Below are 12460 nucleotides of genomic sequence, written 5' to 3'. Positions count from 1 at the left end.
CACAAACCTGGAAGGGCAAAGCGAGGAAGAGCCCTGTGGCATTGGATGGGAACTGGATGGCTCAGTGTGCAGGCATGCTGTTTTTTTTCTATAAAGGAGTTTTTCCTCCTTTGTTTATATCAGTATGGTTACATCCTGCTTTCCTGTTTTCGTCAATGGGTTAGAATCCATAACTGCAACGATTGATGTGGGATGCTCAAACTGTCCTGGATTTGGCCAGTGGAATCCCTTTCAAGCTGCCTGCTTGTCCTTCTGCCAAGTGCCCGTCCTTCTCTGAACAAGTGCCTTCTGCCGGTATGTTCCAGGCTCATCGAAGTCTTCTCCTGCGTCACCCTGGAATCAGCCTCCTCAGAGAGGTGGAAGATAGTGTTTACCCAGGATTGAGTCGGTGTTAGTTGGGTTTATTACCCTGGAGCTGTTAGAGCTTCTAGACCCACTACACAGGCAAAGAAGGGGGAAAATACACACACACACACACACATCCATTATGTGTAAATATACTCATATATAAACTCATTATATATGTAGATATAAAAGAGAGACTCATTCATATGAGTCCTGAGAAATAGATTTCCTGGGGGACAGAGTATGTCCATATTTCTAAGTTTACTTCTCTGCGTGTCTATATAGTTCTGGATAATAGATTAAAAACTAGGAGCTCAAGCAGATATGAATGGGTGAATGCAGATGAGGGGTCTATGCGTGTCCTTGTGCCCTTCTCACAGTTTTTCTGAAGGCTTGAAATTTTTCTATGTAAAACATTGATAAGCTATAGTTATCTCAAAATAAAAGGTTTAATTAAAAAAAAAAATAAAAAAACAAAAGCCGTGGGGCAAGAAGAGGAACATGGCAGAAGCCATGGCCCGTTCCGGAGCCCCTAAGCCTTGGCCAGCACCCCACAACCCCTTCCTGGTCTTTCCTCCAGGCCCCTCCCTGTCTTCCGCCCAGACCCCAGCGTGACAGGATGTTTTAAGGCTCTTCTTTCCGGCTCAGTTTCAGCTGAGGTTTCAAAGCCTCAGAATGGTGCAGCCAGGGGGTTGGGATCCACCCCACCCCAAATCTGAGGTGCCTAAAGGCAGGCGTGGGGAGGGTTTTCCTTAGGAAGCCGAGCATGTGTCCCCTGGGGCTTGGGGGCCAGCTGGCTGGTTTATTTAATGTTTTTCAAAGTCCTTATTCTGTGCCAAGTCACACACAAAAAGGTGAGTAGCTCTCCAAAGGGCCATGGCTAGTATGTGGCCAGGCTCGGGGGGGGGGGTCAAGCCTGGGCGGACCTGAGCCAGGCCAGGCGGTGACCCCCCTGCCACGTGTGACCTCAGCCTGGAGGCTGAGGAGCACACCGTGAGTCAAGAGAGCCGAGCTGGGGGTGAGCCACAGATTGGAGGAGTACAAATGCACCCAATTCCCAGAGATCACAGAGAACCCCCCAAATGGGACTTGACCGAGAGGACCCTTCGGGACTTTGGGCACCCCAGCTGAGGGTAGACAGTGGGGCCTACAATGAAGGGGGCATCAGATCTGGCAGCTAGGAGCATCAAGCCCCTCAGGGGAATTGCAGCTGGAGTCCCTGGGGAAGTCCCTCAAAAGCTGCCCACAGGAGGAAAAAAAAAAATCAGCATTGGTCACTAGCCACGCCAGGCCACAGCAGAGCCAGCCACGTAAGACTCTCCATCCTTAGGCCCTAATTCCTTGTGGCAGGCTGATCCGTGGCCCCAAGACATCCAGGGCCTCATCCCTGGACCCTGTGAATGTTCCCTCGTCTGACAAAGGGACCTCGCAGACGCGGCTGAGGTCAGCATCTTGAGGTGGGGAGAGGACCCTGGATTGTCCAGGGGCGCCCTCGGTGTGACCTCAGGTATCCTCGGAGAGGGGGATGGAGGCCGCTCTGACACAGAAGCAGGAGGTATGTGACCGAAGCACGATGCTAGGCTCCCCGCTTTGAAGGTGGAGGAAGGGGCCACGAGCCCAGGGATGCGAGGGGCGCGGCTCTGGAAGCTGAGAAAGGCCCCGCACAGAGTCTCCCCTGGAGGCTCCAGAAGGAGCCAGCCTGCCCACGCCTTGACGTTAGCCCAGTGACACTGATTTGGGACTTCTGGTCTCCACAACTGCAGAGAATAGTCTTGTGTTGTTAAATAAGCCACTAAAGCTTGTTACAGAAACCACAGGACACAAATACACCCCATCTCCCTCAGGGGCTGATCCTACGGGGAGGACATTCGGAAAAGGCAGCTTGAGACCTGAAGGCTGGGGGCCAGGTCCAGAGCCAGGGGCGGGGGTCGGGGAACCACAATTTTCAATGCAAGTTGGAGTTCTGTCCTTATTAGACTGGATTATAACCTTGAAACTACAAGGAGGCAGGACGGAGGACTTTTTATCATCAGATGTTAACTGAGAGACATCTGAGGGATCTCCCTGAGTTCTCGTTCTGGGCCGGGAAGGAAGCATTTGTCAAGGAAAGTTTAGCAACAGAGGGGAGAGGAAGGATCAAATTGTTTTCTGAGGCCCATTCACTCAAGAACTCTTTCTTAATGGGGCGCCTGGGTGGCTCAGTCGGTTAAGCGTCCAACTCTTGGTTTCCGCTCAGGTCCTGATCTCAGGATCGTGAGATCGAGGCCCGCATGGGGCCCCGGGCTCAGTGTGGAGTCTGCTTAAGAATCTCTCTTCCTCTCCTTCTGTGCCCCCTCCCCATGCTCTCTCTCAAATAAATCTTTAAAAACTTGGGCGCCTGGGTGGCTCAGTTGGTTAAGCGTCTGCCTTCGGCTCAGGTCATGATCCGGGGGTCCTGGGATCAAGCCCCGCATCGGGCTCCCTGCTCCGCGGGAAGCCTGCTTCTCCCTCTGCCTGCCGCTCCCCCTGCTTGTGCTTTCTTTCTCTGTGTCAAATAAATAAATAAAGTCTTTAAAAAACAACAACAACAAAACTCTTTCTTGAGCCTCTATTCTGTGCCCGGCTCTACGTAAGATTTTGTGTGTGTAACAGAGAGATGGAGAAAACAAAACAAAACAGAACAAATTTCTGCCTTCAGAGATAGACAGCCAGCAGACCCCCGTGAAACCGGTGAAAACTAGTGAACAACCCCTAAAAAATATTTAAAGCTTCTGAAAAGGGTCCAAAGGGTGAACAGAAAATGAAAACTCATTTAAGAACACTTAGGAAAATTTGGTAAAAAAAGGTGAGAGTCTGTGGTATTTGAACCAAGACTGCTCCCTCCCTTTACTCTCCGACCGGTTCAGTGAGGTGAAGACTCCACTCCAGACCACTGGGGCCAACGACACAGGGCCCTGCCCCCCCAGACCAACGACACAGGGCCCTGCCCCCCCAGACCAACGACACAGGGCCCTGCTCCCCCAGAACAACAACACAGACCCCTGCCCCCCCACCAAAACACAGGGCCCCTCTCTCCCCAGACCAACAACACAGGGCCCTCCTCCCCCCAGACCAACAACACAGGGCCTTCCTCCCCCAGACTAACAACACAGGGCCCCTCTCCCCCCAGACCAACGACACAGGGCCCCCCTCCCCCCAGACCAACAACACAGACCCCTGCCCCCCCCCAAAACACAGGGCCCCTCTCTCCCCAGACCAACAACACAGGGCCCTCCTCCCCCCAGACCAACGACACAGGGCCCCCCTCCCCCCAGACCAACAACACAGACCCCTGCCCCCCCCCCAAAACACAGGGCCCCTCTCTCCCCAGACCAACAACACAGGGCCCTCCTCCCCCCAGACCAACGACACAGGGCCCCTCTCCCCCCAGACCAAGGACACAAGGCCCCCCTCCCCCCAGATCAACAACACAGGGCCCCTCTGTGGGCTGACCCAATAGGGCCGAGGCCAGGGGCATGGAAGGTGGGAGAATTCACTCAGGGCAGAACAGAGGAAATAGAAGTTCACTGAATACACTGCGAAGGAGCTGTGGGCAGGACAGCAAGGAGGTGGGGGGGGGGGCTGGAGTTAAGGGGGAAGTGAGGAGGTATGGGAACATACGGAATTTTCCTTTTTGGTGCCTGTGTCCGGGTATAAGTAGCCCATTGGTCAGCCAGGGCTTATGGATATTTTGAGGTGGGTCCCCTAGTGGGCCTGTTTGCATCCAACCCTGTGGTCACTGTGGACCCTTCCTCCTCACTCAGGTTCCCGGTGCTCAAGCCTGGGGCCTAAAAGCAGTCTCTACATCCACCCCTATTGTCCAGACAGATGGACAATGAAAGATCTTTGGCATTCGGGCGGGGATCTTCAGTAGCTGTTTCATGCTGGATGGTGTGTGCGGCGGGGTGGGGGGCACGCTGTCTCTACCTAAACTTGTCGGCCCATCAGGGGTCCTGCGCAATTGTAGACCAGGGCATGGTAGTACATTAATGTACTGATAGGCGATTTGAACGACATTCCTTAGTGGCCAGGTCCATGAGATTTAGGGGGAGGGGACCCTCTGATGGGATGAACTGGAATCCTTGTCAAACCATCATCTGTATATGGAATTGTTGGATTCTAGAAGAAACAAATTTAACCAAGAGATTAAAGAGAGGGGGACCAGTAATTAGGAGTATGAATATGGAGGCCAGGGGTCCTAAGAAAGGAAGAAGCCAGGAGAGCCAGGACCGGGATTCTTTCCAGGAAAACCATCCTTGTGTTGAATGGTCCCGGAGGGAGGCCTGTTGAATCAAATTATGGACATTTTCTTGTGTTTGCCCTGATTGATTGACCCAAAACAATGTCCCTTTTGATGAAGGATAATTGGAAGGCAGGCAGGGACAAGGGGCCCCTGCCCAAGAAGTAACTACCCCTAGAAGGATTTTACACCACCCTGGAAGGAGTCCTCCACCCTTTTCCATATGATAGATAGGTGAGAAAAATCTGATTGGATGACAGGCACAGGGAGGGTTAATCAGATTAAAACAGCCTGCCAACAAGCCCATAAAAACCCCTAGACTTAGAAACTCTGGTGGCAACCCCTTCGGGTCCCCTCCCTCTTTGGGAGCTTTGTACTATCACTTTGCTATCACTCTATAAACCTTGCTTTGCTACCCACCACTCTGTCTGGTCTACCTCTTCATTCTTCGAAGTGGCATGACCAAGAACCACGGGCACTGATGGAGAAAATCCTGAAACACTTTAGCATGGCACAGATACCCCCTGGGGCTACAGCTAGGAGATCTAAGCTGTGTCGGTTGGGCTCAGGTGTGGCTACAAGACCCCAACTGGGTTTGTATAGTTAGGACGGATTTAGCTATTGTTTCTAGGCCTTTTGCAACCTCTAGGGATAGATGACGATAGACCATGGATGATGGTCTAATATTATATAAAACCTCCCACCCCAGTGTGATTCCTGCAGTTATCTCTAGGCCATTGAGAAAGGCGATTATGTGAATAGCACGCTTCATTTGGGGTGAGGTGTCCGATTAGGGGAAGGGCCATTGGAATGGCCTTTGGGGCTATAAGAATATCTGGGAGGAGCACCTGGTTGGCTCAGTCGGTTAAGCATCTGACTCTTGATTTCAGCTCAGGTCATGATCTCAGGGTCATGAGGTTGGGCCCCGGCGTTGTGCTCTGCACTGGGCATGGAACCTGCTTAGGATTCTCTTTCTCCTCTCCCTGTGCCTCCCCCACCCCCACTCATGCTCTCTCTAACTCTAAAAAAGAAAATCTGGAGAGAGCATTACATCTGGAGAGTGCAAGTTCCAGTCCAGTCGGCAGGGAGACAGATATGGACAGCATTTCCACAGAGGAAGAAGCATCCTGAAGTGGCGGAGAAGCAAGCCTACCTGCCAGGAAGGGAAGAAGAAAGACCAATACCATCATAGTGCCCCAGCCAGGGCGGCTGCCGCAAGGGGCTCCTGCAGAATGATTTTCCAGAAAAGCATATGTCCAGTGACATCTGTGAGTTTTCTGAATTTAAGAGAAATTGGGGAAAGGATTGGCAGGGTCCCCATTTTGTGAGCTGCAACCAAAGTGAAGGAGTTGGGGCAGTTTTGAGGTCTGCCTTAGCAGAACTGTGGTGTTTCCTAGACTGAGGGTACTAGAGAATCTAACTTGTCCCTACGACCCTGGAGTAGAGGTAGTGTGTTGAGAATCTGCGATAGTGAAGGTGAGGTGGCATTTTTCGGGTGGCCATGTTCCCACTAGTATTCCCTGTGGTCTTGTGGTCACAATGCAAATGGGTGCCTATAAGGGTAGCTGAATGAAAAGAAGGGTCCCAAGATGGATGGGGTTGGTGCCTATAAGGCTTGAAATCTGTTTGAGACTGCTGTAGATAATCTAAGGCTGCCTGGAGCATATTAGTTTTAGGAAATTTGGTTACAGTGTAGGCTAAGGAGGCCTTTATTGCCATCCATTCTTTAGGGGTGGCCGGGTAAGGGGATCAAGTCCCCCATTGGAGGCATCTATGCATAGCCAACAATTGGAGGAATAGGTTGAATCGGCTGTTTGGAGGAGGCATTGTGCCTCCTTGAGGACCGGGAAATAGGGAGCGGAAAGCGATAGACAACAATATAAGAGTAGAACAGGGGCCATATTTAACAGTGGGAAGGTCTTTTTGCTATTCAGGTTTAGAGCCAATTATGTGAGCATGGAAATCCACGTTTGGGACCAGATATGCACCAAAAGAATGTTACAATAACAAAGACAAAGATTATTTTTTAAGATTTTATTTATTTGAGGGAGAGAGAGAGCGCGCACAAGCCAGGGAAGACACAGAGGGAGGGGGGAGCAGACTCCCTGCGGAGCAGGGACCCCAATGTGGGGCTGGATCCCAGGACCCCGGGATCATGACCTGAGCCAAAGGCAGCCACTTACCTGATTGAGCCACCCAGGTGCCCTAACAAAGACAAAGATTAATCCAAACAGGGGTGTTGATTGTATTGTGAGAACCAGGACATCAAGGGGGGATAGCTCCAGGTAAGTTATGATTTCTGACCAAGTAAATTTGGAGAGGTCACACCAAAGGAAAAGGTCAGAATGAAGTCTTGGATTTGGGAGGAAAGTATTCAGGGAGTTTTTCTAAGATAAAATCATAGAATGATTGAATGTGAGTGAATGGGCATTGGCAATGGGCCAGATTCATGGGTCTCTGGGCCTCTAGGTGTATATCACCTGAGTCTCGTTTGAACAAAGATCTCCAACGGGCTCACAGCCGTACTTGGCAGAGAGGGCTCCTCACCTGGGGCTGATGCAGTCTTGATTCTGGAAAGATGGATCCACAGGGAGAAGGCGTGAAGTTTTACCACTGTTGGGGTGGTCAAGAGAACTTGATAGGGCCCAGTCCAGACAGGTTCAAGTGGCTTTTTGTTCTGTGAAGGAGACTTAAGGTACACCTAATTCCTGGATGTAAGTTCTGGATGTATGTTCCCTGAGAAAGAGGGGTCAGTTTGGGACTGTACTGGTTTTGGTGGATATTAATGGCAGAGACAGTTTGCCCGAGGGCTATAACATAGTATGTGAGATCGTGGCTTTCGGGGTCTAATAAAAGATCTGTCTAGAGAAAGGGTTTCCCATAAAGAACCTCGAAGGGACTGAGATGGGTTGTAGATTTTGGGGTGATATGATGACTCTCATCTTGGCCAAAGGAACCAAGTTTTGTTTCTGAGACGGATCAGATATCAGAAAGGAAATGTGAACGCTAATAACCAAGGGCATGACATTTTGTGGAGAAACAGAAGTCAGGTCCTTAGGCTCATAGTTAGTGCCAGACCAGGTATGGGATGGGGGAGAGGGGGCCTTTGTAGGGTGGTACAGTGGTGGCAATGGCAGAGGCCCCCAGGGCATGAATAGGAACCAGGGGAGGCCCTGGGTCTTCAGGGGGAGGGGAAAGACAACAGGGTGGAATAAAAGAGGGGTCATCTAGGGGCGCCTGGGTGGCTCAGTCGTTAAGCATCTGCCTTCAGCTCGGGTCATGATCAGGGTCCTGGGATCGAGCCCCGCATCGGGCTCCCTGCTCGGTGGGAAGCCTGCTTCTCCCTCTCCCACTCCCCCTGTTTGTGTTCCCTCTCTCGCTGTGTCTGCCTCTGTCAAATAAATAAATAAAACCTCCAAAAAAAAAAAAAAAAAGAGGGGTCATCTAGAATGTCCATGGGTCAGATGGGCCATGAAACTGAGCAAGACACATTCTAGTTCTTGCAGAGGTCAGAGTTTTGGGACAATGCCATGAAGGTTTGTACATAGGAGACCTCCAACTGTTTGGAGGAGTTCCACCAAAAGAGGTCAAGCTGGAAAATAGTATAAGGAAGAGTTCCACCAAGGGGCCATACCTCTTGATCTAGGAGTTTGTACTGAGGCCAGGAAACATATGAAAAGATGAGACATTTTTTTCCAGTTGGGGTCAAATTTGTTCCAGTTTTTAAGAATACAGCCCAAGGGAGAGTCTGAAGGAATAGAGGGGGTTTGTCCCATAGTGGGAAAGACCAGCTGCCGAGTCCCAAAGAGGTGTCCTGCCAAAGGGAATGGAGCTCTGACTTGTGGTCACGATTTCAGTCAGGGTGTCCCACTGACCTGAAAAAGGACCAGACCTTATGCGGGGCGAGTGACTCTACTGGAATGTCCCACCAAGGGGAGGGTCATGGCAAATGGCAATAGCAATTCCCGCTAGTTACTGTGGGCCCTTCTAGCTCAGGTTTCCAGTGCCTAAATTGGCCTCTGCACCCTCCCCACTCAAACCAACAACACATGGCCACTCTTCCCTCAAGACCAAGAACACAGGGCCCCTCCCCCCAGACCAACAACACAGGGCCCCTCCCCCCAGACCAACAACACAGGGCCCCTCCCCCCTCAAAACCAACAACCCAGGAACCCTCTCCCCCTAGCTCCCAGTAGGAGGACTTTCTTCCTGGGAGGAGCAGAATGTCAGCATTTCTCAAGCTGTTCCAGCTGCCTATTGCTAAAGCTAAGTGGATAACCGTGTCTGTGAGGTGGCAGCTCCCTTTTGCCCAGCCTCCATTCATGGAACAGAGGCAGTACCTTGAGTGCAGTGTGCTGAGAATACTGGGGCCCTCTTACCCCTGCCTTGACGCACAAGGTGGTGGTTCCACACTAGGAAAGACAAGCTGAGAGGACCTCAGGCTGCTCCCTCCCCCATCTCCCCACCTAAAGCAGGGGTATTATTCAGAGAGAAGCTTGCCATTGTCCTCATCCTTGGTTCCAGAACCCTGGCTCAGAGGTTTGCCTGGGGTATAGAAACTGGCCATAAAACAGCTCCTACTCTCTTCCGAGGGAACTGACCTCATCTACACCAGAGAGTGAAGACGTTCAAGCCTAAAGGTGCTCTCAAGAATAGTGGAGGTTCTGGGAGAAGACAACTGGGAGGAGATTCAAGACACAAGCTGAACTGTAGGCTGGCTGGTTTGCAGGAGAGAACAAGGGAATAATACAGGTAGGAGGAGCCCTTCTGGGATCAGAACAAATAATCAATTATGGACCCTACACTATTCCTTCAAAGGAGCCAGAGTTGGTTGGATTCTTTGTAGAACAATGTATGCCCCAGGGTACTGTTGAAAACAATAGAAAAATCCGTTGGAAATTAGTGGAGCTTAACAGCTGGGTGTGGTCAGGGAAAGAAAGAATGAGAGACCTGCCAAAACCACTGTCATCCCAGGGTGACTGTGAGCATTCCAAAGCTATGCCTCCCTGAAAAAAACATCAGAGGTTGAATACTGTGGGATGAAGAGACTTCCCCAAAATTACACAGTTGTCATGAAGCAAATAAGAAAATAACAGTAACAAGCCCCAGAGTAGGGAAACCCATACCCAGAGTTGCTACAACATATTGTCCAAAATGTCTCTCTCTATATATATGGCAAAACAAAACAAGGAAGCATGACCATACACAGGGAAAAATCAGGCAACATAAACTGCATGTGAGAGACACCAGCTGTCAGATTTACCAGAAAAACTCTTTAGTCATTTTAAACATGTTTACAGAACTAAAGGAAACCATGATTAAAGAAGTAAAGGAAGGCATGATGACACATCTCATCAAATAGATAATATCAGTAAAGAGACAGAAATTATGAAAAGAACCAAAGGGAAGTTATAGAGTTGGAAAGTATAGTAACTAAAATGGAAAATTCACCAAAGGTCTTGATAGTAGATTTGAACTGGCAGAAGAAAAAATAAGTAAACTTAAATATGGGTTGATAGAGATTATACAGACTGAAGAATAGAGAGAAAAAAAGAAGGAACAAAAATTAAGAGAGCCTCAGAGAAATTTGGGACACCATTGAGCACATCACCATTCACATAATGAAATGGGTTTACCAAAAGGAGATGAAAGAGGGAAAGGTGCAGAAAAAATATTCAAAGAGATAATGGCAGAAATCTTCCCAAATTTATTGAAAAAACAGTAGCCTATACATCCATGAAGCTCCAAGTAAGTTAAAACAGAGAGAACCACAAACAGACACTACATAGCAAAATGCTAAAAGTCAAAGACAAGGAGACAATCATGAAAGTGGCAAGAAAAATCCCAAGTTCTTAAGAGAACTTAAGAAAGACTAACAGCTGACTTCTCAGCAAAAACCACGGAGTATAGAAGATAGTGGGATAACGTCTTCAAAATACACAAAGGAAAAGCTGTCAACCAAGAATCTTATATCCAGTAAAGCTATCTTTCAAAAATGAAGGTGAAATACAGATTTTCCCAGAAAACAAAAAATGAGAGAATTTGGGCACCTGGGTGGCTCAGTCAGTTAAGCATCTGCCTTCAGCTCAGATCATGATCCCAGGGTCCTGGGATCGAGTCCTGCATCAGGCTCCCTGCTCAGCAGGGAGTCTGCTTTTCCCTCTCTGCCCCTCCCCCATGTGCATGCACACACTCTCTCTCTTAATAAATAAGTAAAAATGAGAGAATTTGTTGCTGGCAGACCCACCCTACAAGAAATACTAAAGGAAGCTCTTCAGACTGAAAGCAAGTGACTCCAAATGACAATTTGAATCCATAAAACAAACAAAAAAGCACTGGTAAAGGCAACTATGTAATTATAAAAGATAGTAGAAGTGCATATTTTCTCATTTCTATTCCTAACTGATTTATAAGGTGATTGTATAAAGTAATATGTATACAATGTATTGTTGGGGCTATAACAGGTAAAAATGTAATATGTGCAAAAAAATGTAAAATATGTAATATATTTGTCAATGACAGCACAAAGAAAGTAGGTAGGAGGGCGCCTGGGTGGCTCAGATGGTTAAGCGTCTGCCTTCGGCTCAGGTCATGATCCCAGGGTCCTGGGATCGAGTCCCACATCGGGCTCCCTGCTCCTTGGGAGCCTGCTTCTCCCTCTGCCTCTCTCTCTCTCTCTCTCTCTCTGTCTCTCATGAATAAATAAATAAAATCTTAAAAAAAAAAAAGAAAGAAAGAAAGTAGGTAGGAGCAAAGCTGTATTGGGCTAAGGAAATAACTATAGATAATAAAATAATAATTATAACAATGTATTGTTGGGTTTATAACATTAATAGATGTAATATAAAAATATACACAATAATACCACAAGAAGTGGAGGGGGGAGAATAGAGCTATATAGGAGTATCATTTCTATATATAGCTGGAATTAAACTGATATAAATCAGCTGATTCAGATAAGATATATGTGGTAAATCCTAGAGCAACTGCTAAAATAAATTTTAAAAAAGTGAAAAAAAAGGAATTAAAATTCCACATTGGAAAATATTCTCTTAATGCAAAAGAAAGCCATAAAGGAGGAATACAGGAACAAAAAAAGAAATGCAATCTAGAAAACAACAAGTTAAATAGCAGACATAAATCCAACTCTGTCAGCAATAACATTAAATGTAAATGGATTACATTAAGTAATGCATTCAAAAGGCAGAGATTGTCATATTGGATTAACAAACAAGATCAAACTATATGCTGTCTATGGGAGACACACTTTCAAAGATACAAATACATTAAAAATAAAATTTTAAAGATATATCATTCAAACAATAACTACTAGAAAGCTAGAGTGGCTATAGTGATATCAGACAAAATAGACTTTAAAACAAAAAATGGGGATGTCTGGGTGGCTCAGTTGTTAGGCATCTGCCTTCAGCTCAGGTCATGATCCCAGAGTCCTGGGATCGAGCCCCACGTCAGGCTCCCTGCTCAGCGGGAAGCCTGCTTCTCCCTCTCCCACTCCCCCTGCTTGTGTTCCCTCCCTCACTGTCTCTCTCTCTCTCAAATAAGTAAATAAAAATCTTTATTTTTTATTATTATTCTATCTTTTTTTTATTATTATGTTATGTTAATCACCATACATTACATCATTAGTTTTTGATGTAGTGTTCCATGCTTCATTGTTTGCGTATAACACCCAGTACTCCATAAATAAAAATCTTTTAAAAAATTAAAAAAAATAAAACAAAAAGTGTTACTAGACAAAGAGAGACTTTAAAAAATTTTTTTAAAAGATTGATTTATTCATTTTAGAGAGAGAGCAGGGGGAGGGGCAGAGGGAAAGAGAGACTTAAGCAGACTCCA

The sequence above is a fragment of the Mirounga angustirostris genome, unplaced genomic scaffold (assembly GCF_029215605.1).
Source record: "Mirounga angustirostris isolate CCGP_5_RB_7025 unplaced genomic scaffold, mMirAng1.0.hap1 SCAF_17, whole genome shotgun sequence".
Classification (NCBI taxonomy): Eukaryota; Metazoa; Chordata; class Mammalia; order Carnivora; family Phocidae; genus Mirounga; species Mirounga angustirostris.
This window is presented reverse-complemented; position numbering follows the sequence as displayed.